Source organism: Capsicum annuum, chromosome 3, assembly GCF_002878395.1.
Source record: "Capsicum annuum cultivar UCD-10X-F1 chromosome 3, UCD10Xv1.1, whole genome shotgun sequence".
NCBI lineage: Eukaryota > Viridiplantae > Streptophyta > Magnoliopsida > Solanales > Solanaceae > Capsicum > Capsicum annuum.
The window spans coordinates 84,984,093-85,001,036 of NC_061113.1; positions in this window are offsets into that span (position 1 = coordinate 84,984,093).

Sequence of the window (16,944 nt, forward strand, 5' to 3'; positions counted from 1 at the left end):
TACGTGTTTTACATTATTTCAAATTTTGAAGTAATGATTTAGTTAAACCATGGATATTATTATTTTACTCAATTGATCTAATCATGATGAGCACTATCAGGAATAATGTTCAATTAAACTCAGTCCAGTTCAGTTAGGAGTAGGATTTAGCACTGAGTGAATCAAGGATGGCGGCTCCCTCGTTAGTTTAGGCAGTGCCGCTAGTAGCAGTCCCTAAGTTCCAAAACTACATAGATAGCACAGGATATGAGGGGTCACCCATCGGTTTAGCCTTGACTTCCTCTCAGAGGTCACCCGTCAGTTTAGGCTTGACACTCTGGTCCTTCAGGAAAATAGATTAGTAAATCCACATATTCTCTGTTTGTACCCATGGCACGGTACTGAAACCTTTCCCACTAGGGTTATAGGTTGGACCCCGATTAGCTCAGATTGGGGCATGTCGGTTATATGATACCTCCCATAGTTTCATTCAATAATCAATAACTCGGGTTTGTTTGACCAAAGCATACAGATTTTAAGTTATTCAGTTACACAAAATTTAGTCTTTTAGATTTCAGATTATCTCCAAAACATGTTTATGCTTGGTATTACATTCTCATATATTACATTTTCATGCATTCATGCTTCAGTTATCTCACACATTAGATTTAGTCCTCATCTCATATACAGTTCATTCAAAGTACTGACTGTATACTTTTCTTTTCTCTATGTTGTCTTATAAAATAGGCTTAGACGCTCAGTTTCCTGACCGTTCTTAGACAGGTCAGCGTTACTTAGCAGCACTAGTGGTATGTCCTCATCCATCAGGGACACAATATGTTTACCTCAGTTATTTTAGTATTTCCTTATATTTAGTCAATTGGAGTTAGTTGGGAGCTTGTCACATAAACTCCTCATAATTTTTTGAGGCTTTTAGACAATCAGTTAGACCGTCAGTCATTTCTTTCAATATTATCAATTACTTCATATAGATGATTTGGTTTTTAATATTTTATCAAATATTTTAGACATGTTGTTGACACGTAATTCAATATTCAAATTTATAGTGCCTTATCATCTTTCCTTCTAATCATATATTGTATTACAATTTTTTAGTCCTCACAGTAGGTACCAGCTCATGCGTTATCTTATGGTCACTTGTGATCGTAAGCACCATTTTCGTGACTAGGGGGTAGCCTCGGGTCATGAAAAAACTTAATATCAAAGTCTAAGGATTTTAAAGTTTCCTACGAAGTTTGAAAGACGCATTGAGTAGAGTCTTATGCATGGGTGTGAAGTGCACCACACTTATAGACAAGAGGCTACGAAATGTTCTTAGGAAAGTTTCCTTTCTTTTAGCGTTCATGTCGCGAGAAAACTGTGAGCTTTATTTAATTCCTTTTTCTAATTTATCTTATGTTCTATTTACAGACAATGCCTCCCAAAAGAAATAACAAAAGAAGGAACGGGAATTAGCCAGCACCACTACATATTTAAAAAAATCCCCTAAACAAGTAGGTCTCTCTTGCCAAATTCAGGGCTTCTTTTATGACTTTAGCCCATTCAGTAGCTATCCACAACAACTAGTAGGTTGTTACTCCAACCACTCTAGTAGTAAATACAGCTGTAGTCAAAATTTAGGATTTTACTCGGATAAGTGCCCCTCTGTTTTCGAGATCTAAGTCTGAGGAGGATCCGCAGGAATTTCTTGAAATGTACAAAGTGACAAATATCATGGGTGTCACTTTGAGTGAGAGTGAAGAGTTGGTTGCATATTAGTTGCAGGATGTAGCTCACACCTGGTTTAAACAATGGAAAGAGGACCGAGGTGTTGATGTAGGGCCTATAGAGTGGGAGAAGTTTGCCACACTTTCTTAGACAAGTTCTTTCCCCTAGAGTTGTGGGATGCTAAGGTTTAGGAGTTCATTAACTAGAATTAGGGTAATATGAGCATAAAGAAGTACTCGCTTAAGTTTACTCTGTTGATGAGGTATGCTCCTACTATGGTGGTGGTTAATAGGTCTAGAATGAGTAAGTTTGTATCTGGTGTAGCTGATAGTATGGTCAAAGTGTGTAGGACTTCCATGTTGATTAAGGAGATAGGCCTATCTAGACTTATGGTTCATTCTCAGAAGATTAAGGAGGAGAAGTGTAAGGAGAAGGAAAGAGAGAAAAAAAGGGCCAGAATAGGTAGTTTCAACTTCTCTCAACCAAGGTCAGAAGGCGGTAACCGTTCTCAATTCGATCAAAAAATTTTAGCCCCAGCCCCACCTTCAGCTAGTGCGCCAGTGCCTATGTTCAGGCATGATAGTCGAGATAGAGCGCTAGACTCTAAGTCCTAGGGAAGTGTAAATAGTGGTCGCATAAATCCACTCTACAGAAATGTGGTAAGAACCATCAAGGTAAGTGTAGAATGGGTAGTGATGTGTGTTTTGGGTAGAAATCCAAATCACAGGATCCGGGAGTATTGGTAGAAGTGATCGCAAACAGGAGTAGACTAATCTTTCAGTAGCACCAGCAGGTCGCCCGACTTAGCAGGATATTCCGTCCAGTGCCACTAGTGGGAAGTGGCAGAACAGGTTGTATACTCTCTAAACTCATCTTGATCAGTAAAGTTCTCCTGATATGGTTACGAGTACGTTATAGGTCTTTTATCTTAATGATTATGTATTATTAGTACCCGAAGCTTCACTTTCTTTGTTGACTCCTTATAGAGCCATCAATTTCAACATCAGTCCCTGAATGTTAGCAAAGCCTTTTCCAGTGCCTACTCCAGTGAATAAATCTATTATAGTCAGACGGGTATACAGAAATTACCTAATCACAGTAGCTCAAAGAATCACCTTAGTTGATCTTGTAGAGTTAGAGATAATTGATTCTGATTTCATTCTTGACATGGATTAGCTCTACTCATGTTATACCCCAGTCGATTGAAGAAATAGAGTCGGTCAATTTCAATTTCCTAATAAACCAGTTATTGAATAGAGGGGTATTACTTCAGTACTTAGGGTTCAGATTGTTTCATATCTTAAAGCAAAAGAGATGATATCTAAAGGATGTATTTATAATCTTGTTCAAGTCAAAGACTCAAATTCTGAGACTCTGAGTCTCGAGTCAGTTTCAATAGTAAGGGAATTTCCTAATGTGTTCCCTGAAGATCTTCCTAGAGTTCCTACCGAGAGGGAAATAGACTTCAGAATAGATCTTCTTCTAGATACCTAGCCTATCTCTATTCCACCCTATAGAATGGCTCCCCCTAAACTTAAGAAATTGAAGGAACAGTTAAAAGATCTCTTAGATAAAGGTTCATCTGGCCTAGGGTTTCTCCAAGGGGTGCTCCAGTCCTATTCGTACGTAAGAAACATGGTTCTTAAAGAATGTGCATCGATTACTGTCAATTGAATAAAGTCACTATCAAGAATAAGTATCCACTCCCCAGAATTGATGACTTGTTCGACCAACTTCAGGGTGCCAGTTAATTCTCTAAAATAGACCTTACATCTGTCTATCATTAGCTCAGAGTCAGAGTGTGACATCCCAAAAATAGCTTTCAGAACTCGGTATGGTCGCTTTGAATTCCTGCTTATGTCCTTTGGACTAACGAATGCCCCTACAGCTTTCTTGGACTTAATGAACAGGGTGTTCAAATAGTACTTGGACATGTTCTTCATAGTCTTCATTGATGATATCCTTGTCTATTCCCTTAGTGAGGATGATCATGCAACCCATCTGAAAATTATATCATAGACCCTTAGAGATCATCAGTTGTTCGCCAAATTTAATAAGTGTGGATTTTGGCTAAGATCAGAAGCTTTCCTTGGCCATATTTTTTCTAATGATGGTATTCGAGTTGACCCTCAAAAGACCAAAGCAGTGATAAACTAGCCTAGACCCATCTCTCCATCAGAGATCATAATTTTCTTGGGTTTGGCTGGCTATTACAGATGTTTTATTTGCATCCCTCATGGATCGATTGACTCATAAGATAGTTAAATTTTAGTGGTCAGTTAAATTTTAGTGGTCAGATTCTTGTAAGAAGAGTTTTCAAGAGTTGAAGACTCGACTCATTTGTGCCCTAGTTTTGACTCTGCCAGATGGAATAGATAGGTTCAGTGTATACTATGATGCTTCCAGAATTGATCTTGGTTATGTTTTGATGCAGAGAGGCAAGGTCATAGCCTATGCCTCTAGACAGCTTAAACCTCATTTAAAGAATTATCCTAGCCTTAATATTGAGTTGGTTGTTGTTGTTTTTTCCTTGAAAATTTAGAGGCATTATCTTTATGGGGTTCATGTTGCCGTGTTCACTGATCACAATAGTTTGCAATATGTGTTAACACAGAAAAATCTAAATCTTTATTAGAGAAGATGGCCTGAGTTGGTAAAAGATTATGATATGAGTATGTTGTATCATCTAGGAAAGGCCAATGTAGTCCCAGATGCCCTTAGCAAGTTATCTATGGGTAGTGGTGCTCATGTTTTGGTAGATAAAAAAAAGTTAGCCAGTGAGGTTCATCATCTTTCTAGATTCGGTATGCAGTTATTTGACTCAGCTAAAGGTAGTATATGGGTTCAAAATGGTTAAAAATCTTTATTGGTTACCAAAGTAAAAGAAAAGCAAGATAGGGATCCTAGATTAGTTAAGTTGAAGGAGGTAGTTAGAGATCAAAAGGTGGAGCTTTTTTCCTAAAGGGAGATAGTGTGCTTTGTTGTCAGGGCAAGTTATATGTTACGTGTGTTGATGGTTTAAGATAACAAATACTTGCAAAAAAACATGGTGCGTGATACTCTATCCACCCAGGAGCCACTAAGATGTATCATGATTTATGGGAAATCTGTTAGTGGAATGGTATGAAGAAGGATATTACAGAGTTTGTGGATAAGTATTTAAATTGTCAGTAGGTTAAAGTTGAGAACCAAATTCCTAGTGGTACATTATAGGAGTTCAGCATCCCCTTTTGGAAGTGGGAAGTGGTGAACATGGATTTTGTGATTGGGTTTCTCTGTATGCGTCATCAGCATGATTCGATATAGGTTATTAAGGATAGAATGACCAAATCAGCTTATTTCTTGCTAGTTCATACTTCATACTGAGCTGAGCCAGGATCTATCTTAGGGAGTTATTAAAGTTGCATGGGATTCCATTGTCTATCATTTTGGATAAGGGTACTTAGTTTACCTCTCACTTTTGGAAGACATTTTAGAAGGGTCTTCGTACCCAAGTTCATCTCAGTATAGCTTTTCATCCTCAGATAGATGATAAAACAAAGAGAACCATTCAGACTTTAGAGGACATGTTGAGAGACTGTGTTATTGACTTTACAGGTAATCAGGATGACCACTTACCTTTGATCAAGTTTGCCTATAACAATAGTTACCACTCCAGTATTTAGATGGCTCCATTTGAGGCTCTCTATGGAAGGAGATATAGATCTCCTATTGGTTGGTTTGAAGCAGGTGAGGCTGCTTTAATAGAGCCAGAGTTAGTGCTTGAGGTAATAGAGAAGGTTCAGTTGATTTGGGAAAGTCTGAAGACTGCCTAAAGCCATCAAAAATTCTATGCAGACATGAGGAGAATGGATCTTAAGTTTGAAGTTGGTGATATGGTCAATTCAAAGATTTCGGCTATTAAAGGGTAAAGAGATTTTGCAAAAAAGGAAAACTCAGTCCCCGCTATGTTGTCCCATATAGAATCTCCCACCGTTTTTAGAAGGTAGCTTATGAGCTTGAGTTGCCTGTAGACTTGGCATCATTACATCCGGTGTTCCATGTTTCCTTGTTAAAGAAATGCGACGGTGATTCAGCTGTTATTATTCCTTTAGAAAGTATGGATTTTCTAGATAGCCTTTTCTACGAAGAAGTCCCAGTTGAGATCTATGATCGTCAGATTCATAGGCTAAGGAATAAAGAGGTTTCCATGGTTAAAGTTCTTCGGCAGAATCAGTCTGTTAAGGGAGCTACTTGGGAAGCAAAAGCAGATATACGAACCAAGTACCCTTATATTTTCTCCGCAAACTCAAATTCAGCTTGAGGTAAGGATTTTCCTTAGATTGACTCTTTTTTGTTCTCAATTTCAGCTATGTAACCATTCTCATATCATTTCATGCATTCACAAAAGCAGTTCAGTTCATGTATCATGCTTCAGACTCAGTTATGTAATCATGTTCCAAGTCATACGTGTTTAATATATGACATTAGTTGCCTTAGTATTCTCAGTCTAACCAGTCTCATTTGAGGATGACTGTTCCCAAGGGGGCAATATTGTAATGCCCCAAAATCTAAGCTCAATTCAGCTCTTAAGCAAGGGTCCAAGGCTTGGAAATTTCACCAAGTCTTGAGGACTTAGCCATTTTTAAGACCCCTAAACCTTATGGATTTTTATTTTGGTCTCTCGACCACGAAATATTGGTTTTTGAGTTGGTTCATCTTTTGGGAGGTTAAAAGTATGTATCGGGAGAGTTTTGAGACATTTGGACGAGGTTTAGGACATGTTTGGATGGCTAAAATAGTGAAACCATGTGATAGCCCTACAGCACAAGGGTTGCTCCATAGGTGAGGGTGTTCGCGGTGGGATGGGGGATTTACCCAAGAAAGGGTAGCGGTGCGATAGTCGCTTAACCCAAGAAAGGGTTGTGGCTCACCAAGGGTATCCTGCCCAGCTTCTTGGTTTAAGTGCTTAAGGGGTATTTGAGTTATTTCCCCTCAATCCAATTCGTCCTTAACACGATTTGGGACTTCCAAAAGGACATTATTTGCCTCTTTCACTCCAAATTGCTCTCAAGAAACCTTCCCTTCTTCCCAAGAACAAAACCCATGATCTTTCTCAAGAAATCAAGTGTTTAAGCTTCTAAGTTAAATAAACTCTCAAGAGATCCACAAGAAACTAGCTATTAAGGTATGTGGGGTGTTCATCCATGGGTCCCTTTCACCCATGGAGCCCAAAAATCTTTCTTTGATTAAAAGTATGAGTTTTCCTTTATTATGAAGATTCATATGTTCAAGATGAGTTTAAATTCATTTTTTGTCCTTAGTAGTTTTACTCAATTCATGTCCTAGTATGATTACATGGAAATTAAGATTATGTCAAGTTTTGATTTCACATGTCGTATTCAATTGAATTTCATGTCATAATATAGAATTGTGAATTTAGCCATGACATCATGTTGCCTTCTCATGTTTTAAGACATTCCCATGTTCAAGTTCATGATTCGCACATGTTTGATAAAATTCCTATGTTTTGGGTATTTGACCCATGATCCCATATTATAGTTTTTAAGATTTGTTATTGTATTTTATGGCCATTCAGTTCTAGCGAGTTAGGAACACCTCATACCTACATATTTTACATGATTTTAAATTTTCAAGTAATGATTTAGTTAAACCATGGATATTATTATTTTACTCAGTTTATATAATCATAATGAGAACTATAATAAATTATGTTAAGTTAAACTTAGTCCAGTTCAGTATTAGTGTCGGTTCAGTTGGGAGTAGGATTTAGCACCGAGTGAATGTAGGGATGGCGGCTCCCCCGCCAGTTTAGGAAGGGTCATTAGTAGCAGTTCCAAAGTTCTAAAACTACATAGCCAGTGTAGTATATGATGGGTGACCTCTCAGTTTAGCCTTGACTTCCTCTCAGGGGTCACCCATCAATTTAGGCTTGACACCCTGGTCCTTTGAGACAATAGATTAGTAAATCAACAAAGCTAGTGTTAGTACTCGTGGGATGGTACTGACACCCTTCAACTGGGGTTACAGTTTAGATCCCGATTAGCTCAGATTGGGGCATGTCGGTTACATAATGCCACCCATAGTTTCAGTTAGTATTCAATATGACTTAACTCAGGTTTGTTTGACCAAAGCATACAGATTTTCAGGTATTCAGTTACACATAATTCAGTCTTTCAGATTTCAGATTATCTCAAAAACATGTTTATGCTTGGTCTTACATTCTTAGATATTACATGTTTATGTATTCATGCTCCGTCTCATTCATTGCAGTCAGTCCTCATCTCATATACTAGTATATTCAAAGTACTAACCATATACTTTTCTTTGCACTATGTTGTCTTATAACATAGGTTCGGACACTCAGTTTCCCGCTCGTTCTTATATAGCTCAGCGTTACTCAGCAGCAATAATGGTGAGTCCTCATCCATCGGGGATATAATATGTTTACCCAAGTTATTTTAGTATTTCCTTATATTCAATCAGTTAGAGTTAGTTGAGGGATTGTCCCATCAACTCCTCATGATGTTTAGAGGCTTTAAGACAATCAGTTAGATAGTCAGTCATTTCTTTTAGTATTATTAATTGCTTCAAACAGATGATTTGGTTTTCAGTATTTTATCAGATATTTCAAACATGTTGTTGACACGTAATTCAGTATCCATGCATCACACTCATACGTGGATCTACACCGAAAGGAGTAGTAGGGATGAGTACGGTCCCCTTGTACTCAGTAGGTATCATATACCGACTGAGTAAAGTAGAAAATAAAGCATATAAATACAAACTATGGGCAAGTCACCTACAGTCAGAAAATGTCCCAAACAGTACCTTACACCATTTCCACCAATAGCTCTACTATATACTCATTTAACAAATGTAGGCAGGGAAAAGAAATACAAATATACACGCACAAGTATACACGTACACAAAAAGCAAGTACAAGAAGATAGAACAAATGTACAGATATTAAGTAAAGAACAAAAATACAATAACAGAATAAGCAGAATAATATATGGAATGCAATAAAAATGATGATGATGTGATTTATGAGGATGTTACACAACTTTCGTATACACCTGCTAAGATGTGCTCCTGAGGTGGGACTAATGGAGGGTTCGTCAACCCATATACAACCAACATCCATAACTCCTCTTTGGCTCAAACATCGGTAGGGGTTTTTTAAAGATGTCATAATATTTGTTATAAAAATCCAATATTTCCAGAATTTCCACGATGGTACCAATGCTTCATGAATGAATACCATATGTGGATGTAATGCTTGCAACCAACCAAAGTTTAAATTTTCAATATCCAACCAACCTACCAACCATGTGAGCCAAAAATCCATTCAAATCAACCAACCATCCATGATCCAATATAATTCATAACCATCAAGTGAAACATCCGAGGAAATGTCATTGATACAACATAATTTCAAAAATCTAGGCTTTTTCTACCAAAAAGAGTGCAACCAAACATACATATATCAAATACAAGGCTACAACATCATATATGACCACACACAGTCGCATATAGCATATAATGTCTCAAAACCATCAAATATTATCCACATAGGCCGCCACATGGGCACATAAATGACAGGACCAGAACTAGGGCCTATTATACCGGGCATCTCAAGTCCGAACAGGATAAGAGGCCACCCCCAATACCAAATCGTAATAGCCCTGTACCCTATGTCGGATGAATTCCCAACATATAACAAGATAAAGCAACAATAGTTGAAAGTAACATTTAATAGATTCCATAACCATAGCCAACCAAATATCAAACCAGTGTTAATCCCAATGCGATACTAATACAAAGGCTGACACCCATACAGATACCTCCTATGCACACAGTAGTCCCAGAAAGCCTCTCACCAGAATCAATAAAATTCAATCAGGAAATGCCCCCGACCATAGCCAAAACCAAACCAAAGAAATGACAAGAACAAAAGAAATCCATAGCATGAAATGAAGTCTTTTGGAGTATGAAAGATCACCACTTCAGTCTAACACAAAGTTGTCCTATAATCCAAGTCAGTGAACATAAGGAGTAGTATGGTTAGTTCCAACATCTCATGGGAATACAGCGCCCCAAGATGGTTAGCAAAATGAAAGCTAGCATGTACTCAGTACTAAGGATAAAATAATGCTATTAATCAAAACCAAAGTAAATAACTATATGCAATCACATACATATATACATATAAACCATGCCGAGAAAGGAAACCAGTTTTAGAATGCATTTAAAACATTTAACCTAGGTTTTGTAGCTTTTCCATCCTAAATCCACCCACGGGCTATATGGGTTTAGCTCTCACTATTGAAAGGGCCTCGGTACGTGTTAGTCACATGAACCGGATAAAAACCTAAGATTACTAGTACATCTCCCAATATATAAGTGTGACATAATGCACACGATCACCAAGACCAAACCTCACAACAGCAAATATGCGATTCCAGTTTTGGTCCCCCGAGACCTCCACCTTCCACGTCTTTGCAAACACGACCCTCTTTAAGCCCATATTTAAACCATTCACACATAAACAACCATTTACCAAGGAGTCTTATTAATTAGGCATTAACCATTGGTATCATCGTACCAAAATTAGAGCTTGCAAGTCTATTCATTTATGTCATACCAAAGTCAATAAACCAATTTGACTCCAAAGTTTCCAATTAAATTAATACCATAGCCATCAAGGCCTTTCCAATCTATTTAAAACCAACCAAACCAATTTAAGTTCTATTACCATATTATGCAGTGCAAAGGTTTCAAGAATAGTAAAACTATGTGATAAAATCATTCTCATTGGCATTTTAACAAACATGTTGAGGGCATATAGTTTCCAAAAGAAAAAACAAGTATCAATTAACCATTCCCATGCAATAACATGTTCAAATCATAATTATAACATGAAAAACTATAAGTAAAATGTGGGAAAGCATTATCCAACCAAGAACAACCAAAAATCCCAACATTTATTTCAAAATAAAAACAATAACACAATAATACCATGATACCCATTCATTAAAACATGCTTTTAGTTAAATTAAAAATGAGCCAGGAGTAACATGCCTTAGACACCAAGGAAGACGGAGATATTCACTCTTGAAATCCCCTAATTGATTACCTTGTAGAAACCCTAACCTTTTCTTTAACCAAGAGCTTGAGAGAGATTTTAAGAAATCTATAAGAGTATTAGATTGATAATAGTAGGTAAATAACGTCCCAAAAAATGTTTTATGTCGTGGGGTCAAAAGAAGTTAAGAGGGGAAATGTCAAAAATACCCCCAACTTAAATTGTAAGAATCCCGCAGTTGGGTACGAGTTAACCCTCCAACTCATCACCACATCATACGACTAGTGACATCCAGTCGTACCCTTAATAGAAGGTTGGACACCCACACACTGCCCACCATACAAGTTCATACCCTAACTCATGACCAGACTATACAAATCATATGATCCAATCGTAACCAAGACAGAAACAAAAGGGATCGATACTAGACAACATATAACTCCACTATCCTACTCGTACCCTATCTTCATAACTCTAAGTGAGCCACTCGTACTTAGAGCCAAGTAAAGTAACTAAGTTTTTGATTAAGTGAAGGATCAACCCAATGATCCATCACCAAACCATATGACTCGTGCCCCCCAAGTCAAACCTACAATAAAAACCCAACCACCAATCACTAGACTCCTTACGAGTTGAGTTACCTAACCCATACCCACACCATATAACTCATATGGTGATTCATTACAAGATCAGTGAGCTCAAAGCTCAGGAAATTTCCAAGGGCCAAAACCCAGGGTGTTTCAATTCTCCCCCACTTAGATCATTCGTTCTTGAATGCTAAAAAAAGGTAGTGCAAGCATGATTTGGACTCCACACGCCTCTACTCTTACCTTTAACTAAGTTAGGAAATAAAGATGTTAAAGATGAACATATACCGAATTTTTAGAGAGAAAAATAGGAATGGATATTTGGACTTCATGTCCTGTTTAGCTTCCCGTGTAGCCTCTTCCACCTTGTGGTTTCTCCAAAGAACCTTTATAGAAGCTACATCCTTGGTCCGCAACCGATGAATCTGCCGATCTAAAATTTTAATGAGGACTTCCTGTAAGACAAAAAATTCGAAATACCAATATCCTTGAAAGACACAATTTGTGATAGATCACCCAAGCACTTTCTCAACATCAAAACATGGAATACCGGGCGAATGAAGCTCAAACTAGAAGGAAACTCTAATTCATAAGAAACGTTACCAACCCTTCTCATAACCAAGTACGAACTAATATACAGGGGACTAAGCTTTCTTTTCTTCCAAAACTACATCACTCCCTTCATGGGAGACACCTTCAAGAACACCCTAACCTAACCTCAAACTCCAACTCTCTTTGCCTTATATTCGCATAGGACTTTTGGTGACTTTGGACAGCCTTAAGTCTATCCCAAATCACCTTCACCTTCTCTATGTCTTGGTGAACTAAATCTGGGCTAAATATATCTACCTCACTAACCTCAAACCACCACCCAATTAAACACCTACATCTCCTACCATACAATGCCTCAAATGGAGCCATCCCAATGCTAGAGTGGTAGCTATTATTGTAGGCAAACTCTATAAGAGACAAATGCTCCACCCAAGTACCACCATAGTTAATCACGCAAGCCCGAAGCATATCCTCCAACGTATGATTAGTCCTTTCTTTTTGCCTATCCGACTGTGGGTGAAAAGTTAAACTAAAACTCACCTTGGTCACCAAACCATTCTGAAACAACTGCCAAAAGTTAAATGAAAACTGTGTACCACAATCTGAGAAGATAGAAATAGATACCCAATGTAACTTTATAATCTCTTGGAGGTACAACTTTGCATAATCCACTGCCAAAAAATTAGTCCTCACTGGTAAAAAGTGAGCTGACTTTGTCATCCTATCCATGATGACCCAAACCAAATCAAATAGAGTTCGAGACCGATAAAGACAGGTAACAAAATCCATATTGATCACTTCCCACTTCCACACAGGCAAATCAATCTCTTGATATAATCCTTCGGGACTCATGTGCTCAACTTTCACTTGTTAGCACACCATCCTCAGAGTCCAAGAGATGAACTCCTAGGTAAGCCGGATAGAAAATATCCTTCACCAACTCCCGCTTTTTCTCATCCACATGAGCAAGACTCCACATGGACAACCTGCTTAGATCATCTGCAACCACATTAACTTTACCTGGGTTTTAGTGAAGACTCATGCCATAGTCCTTGAGAAGCTCAAGCATCTTCTTCGTATAAGGTTAATCTCTTTTTGAGTAAACACATACCGCATGCTCTTATGATCATAAAAGATATCCACATGTACTCCATACAAACAGTGACACCAGATTTTCAATGCGAACACCACAGCTAATAATTCTAAATTAAGAGTCGGATAATTCCTCCCAAGCACCTTTAATTGTCGAAAGGCATAAGCTATCACCTTGCCAAGTTTTATCAAAATGCAACCAATTCCCACATGAGACACATCACAGTATACCATAAATCTATATGTGTCTTCCGATAATGTCAAAACTAGAGCCAAAGTTAGCTTATCCTTCATATCCTCGAAACTAGCCTCATAAGCATCAGACTACAAGAACCTAACCTTCTTCTAAGTCAACTTAGTCAATGGGGAAACTATAGAAGAAAAACTATCCGCAAACCTCCTTTAGTAACCAGCTAATCCTAAGAAGCCCTGGATATCAATTGGAGTCGTGGGTCTAGGACACTTCTTAACCATGGAAACCTTTTGTAGATCCACCATGATCCTTTCATTAAAAATGACATAACCTAGAAAAGTAACAGCGTTCAACCAGAATTCACATTTTAATAATTTGGCATACAACTGTTGCTCTTTCAGGGTCTGTAATACAATGTGAAGGTAATCAGCATGATCCACCTCGCTCTTAGAATACACCAGAATGTCATCTATAAACACAATGATGAATAAATCCAGAAACTGGTAGAAAACTCTTTTCATCAAATCCATGAATGTCATCAGGGCATTGGTCAATCCACATGACATAACCAAGAACTCAAATATCTATACCGAGAATGGAAAGAAGTCTTAGGGATATCATCTCCCTAATCTTTAACTGATGATACCCAGATTGAAGATCAATCTTAGATAAAAATTTAGCACCCAATGAATGATCAAACAAATTATCTATCCTTGGAAGAATATACTTAATCTTTACCATTACCTTATTCAACTATCGGTAATCAATGTACATCCAAAGGAAACTATCTGATACAGAAAAATAAGGATACACAAAATCACACCCCAAAATAGTCCACAAATCACAACAAATCGTGGACCAAATAGGGACCTTACTCGGATTCACTATCTAGAACAAGAAAGAAGAGGATACAAGGTGTTAATACACCAAAACAGCCAGCCAACAACAAGTTTAGCAACACAAGATGAAGCTCCACAATATTACAATAGCAACAAGAATAAATGGGCTAATTAACAACACAAGAAGCCGAAACTAAAACAAGATACAAGATAGGTAGTTAGACAAGTGTTGATGTAGTCTTAACAACCCAAGAGCATATTCCACTCTTGGACCTTTAAAACTTCACACAAAAACACCTAAGTCTTATAATTGACATAAAAGGGGTGTCCACTACCCAAGCACCAACGTATCAAGCAAAATGCAACACACAAGAGAATCCACCCTTATGTTATGCCCTAGTTTCAATTGGACTCTCTCTCACTCTAAGAGAAGTATTCTTTAATAATAATGATCAACTAAAGAAATAAACCCTACAATGTTCTATTTATACTACATTACAATAATAGACAAAATGACAAAAGAGCCCTTTAGTGACTAGTTTCAAAAATAGTCAAAAGTGTCATGATCATGATCATACTTGTATCATCCTCTCCATCTTGAGAGAAATTTTCCCACAAATTCATAACCTCACCTCTTTTACAAAGGCACTTCACAATCTCCTTTACATGGCCACACATTTTCTACATCTTCCACGCCTTGCATTTTAACCTCTTTTTGCTCTCCGTCTTGAGGCTGCCATCAACCTTAGCCTATTCAATTACTACTTCTTCCCCAAGATAATATAATTTTCCCTCCCTTAGGACCACGTTCCTCCAGTTTGGGCACTCACTAGCCTTGTTCCCCCACCCTTGGTATTTGAAGTATTGAAATCCCTTACGGTTGGAAGTAGAATTCAATTTACCTTCATACCTTGGAGGATGTTTTTGGACAACCCTGGTGGCCTCGAGTTAGGTATCCATGAATGAGTTATCTTTGAGCTCCATCTCAACCTCTAAAGCTGCATGAAAGATGCCATCTATGGTGTTAAATTTTAGAAGCGTCATACGAGTGGAGATGTTCTTGTTTAACCCAACCTTGAAGCGCACAATGTCATGCCTTACTTGCTAGCCTCGATGATCAAGTTTCAACATGAATTGTTGAAATTTATCGTAGTAAGCCATGATACTCTTGTTCCCTTGCCTCAAATTGTACAATTTAGAAAGGAGCTCATGCCTATAAGTCTTGAGAAAGTACCTTTGTCGCATAAGGTTCTTTAATCGAAACCAAGGAGGAGGTTGTCCCCCAAATCATCTCATTCCCAAACCGTTTAACATACTCCACCATGTATTAGCACACCCTTCGAAGTGAGCTATAGCATAACAACTTTTTTTTTCGGTGAGATCATTAAGTTAGAAGATCTTGTCATAAGATGACTCCCATGCAAGGTAGGCTTTGGGATCACTCTCACCTTTGAAAATGGGAAGGCTCACTTTGATTGAATTGAGACCTATATCTCAATTTGGGTGGCCATCTCTCACCTCCCGACCTAACTCCCCATGTCTATGCCTCATTCTTTCTACCCTCAAGTAAACATCATCATACGTCCCATAACTATCATATTGTCCTCCCCTACCATAGCCCTCAGCATGGATGGGTCTATTTGGGTTAAGTGGAGCTTGTAGTGGCGGGATTGGATTTGGCTAGTGAAGTCTTTGGTCAAGTGGAGTTTGGATGGGAGGGTTTAAGTTTGGTGATGGTATTTGGATTCCAAGCCCTTCTTGTTGGACTTAGTGGACTAGAGGATGGCTTGGTCTATCTTGTTCTCGGCTTTGGGAGTAAAGATTAGTTTGATTTATGGCAATTGGTGTATATTGCATTTGGTGCAAGGTCTCGAGAGTATTAGTTGGGGAAATGTTTTGAGGGGTAGAAGGTCGAATTCTTTGGCTTTCCACACGTTCTAATCTCCCACTCATTGATGCCACATCCGTATCTAATTTCTCAAGACCCATATTCAACCTAGCCACATCTCGATACATAGTTTTAAGGCGAACCAAAATGAGATTGATGGCATTATTATCCATTGTTTGAGCATTTGAAGCCTCGGGTTCCATTGTGGTGGTATCAAAAATAACCCTTCAAGTTACGGTCCAATAAAGTACCAAATCAGTCCACAACATCACACACAACAATACAATGCAAAACGTGCAACACAAAACACATGTTATTTCAAAACAACCTCCCACAATGAGATCCCATCTTTAAGTTTCTTCAAGCTCAACATTGGTGGATGGCTCAAATAACCTCCAATTTAGCTCAAATTCGAACCCTATACTCTTATAGTGTTAGAGAACACAAATCTAACACTAAAAATACAAGAAAAACACAAAATCAAAAACTCAAAATTTGACCTAGGGTCAAAAACGGGTTTAGTATATTTTTGGGGGATTTTCGATTTTGACACTTCTTTTTTTGTTGGGATTTTCAATTTCTATACTCTAATAGTGTTAGGGAACAAGATATAACACTAGAAACACACAAAAATCATGTTTTTTGTAAGACCCTAAAAACGTGAACAGTAACTTCTTTTTTAAAAGATCACAATCCCAAGATTGATTTCGTTGGAACAAAATCAAACCTTGCTTTGATACCAAATGATATGGACAAACAAGGGAACATGAAATCACACCCCAAAATAGTCCACAAATCACAACAAATCATAGACCAAATGGGAAACTCTCTCGGATTCACTATCTAGAACAAGAAAGAAGAGGATACAAGGTTAATACACCAAAACAGCCAGCCAACAAGTTTAGCAACACAAGATGAAGCTCCACAATATTACAATAGCAACAAGAACAAATGGGTTACATTAACAACATAAGAAGCCAAAACTAAAACAAGATACA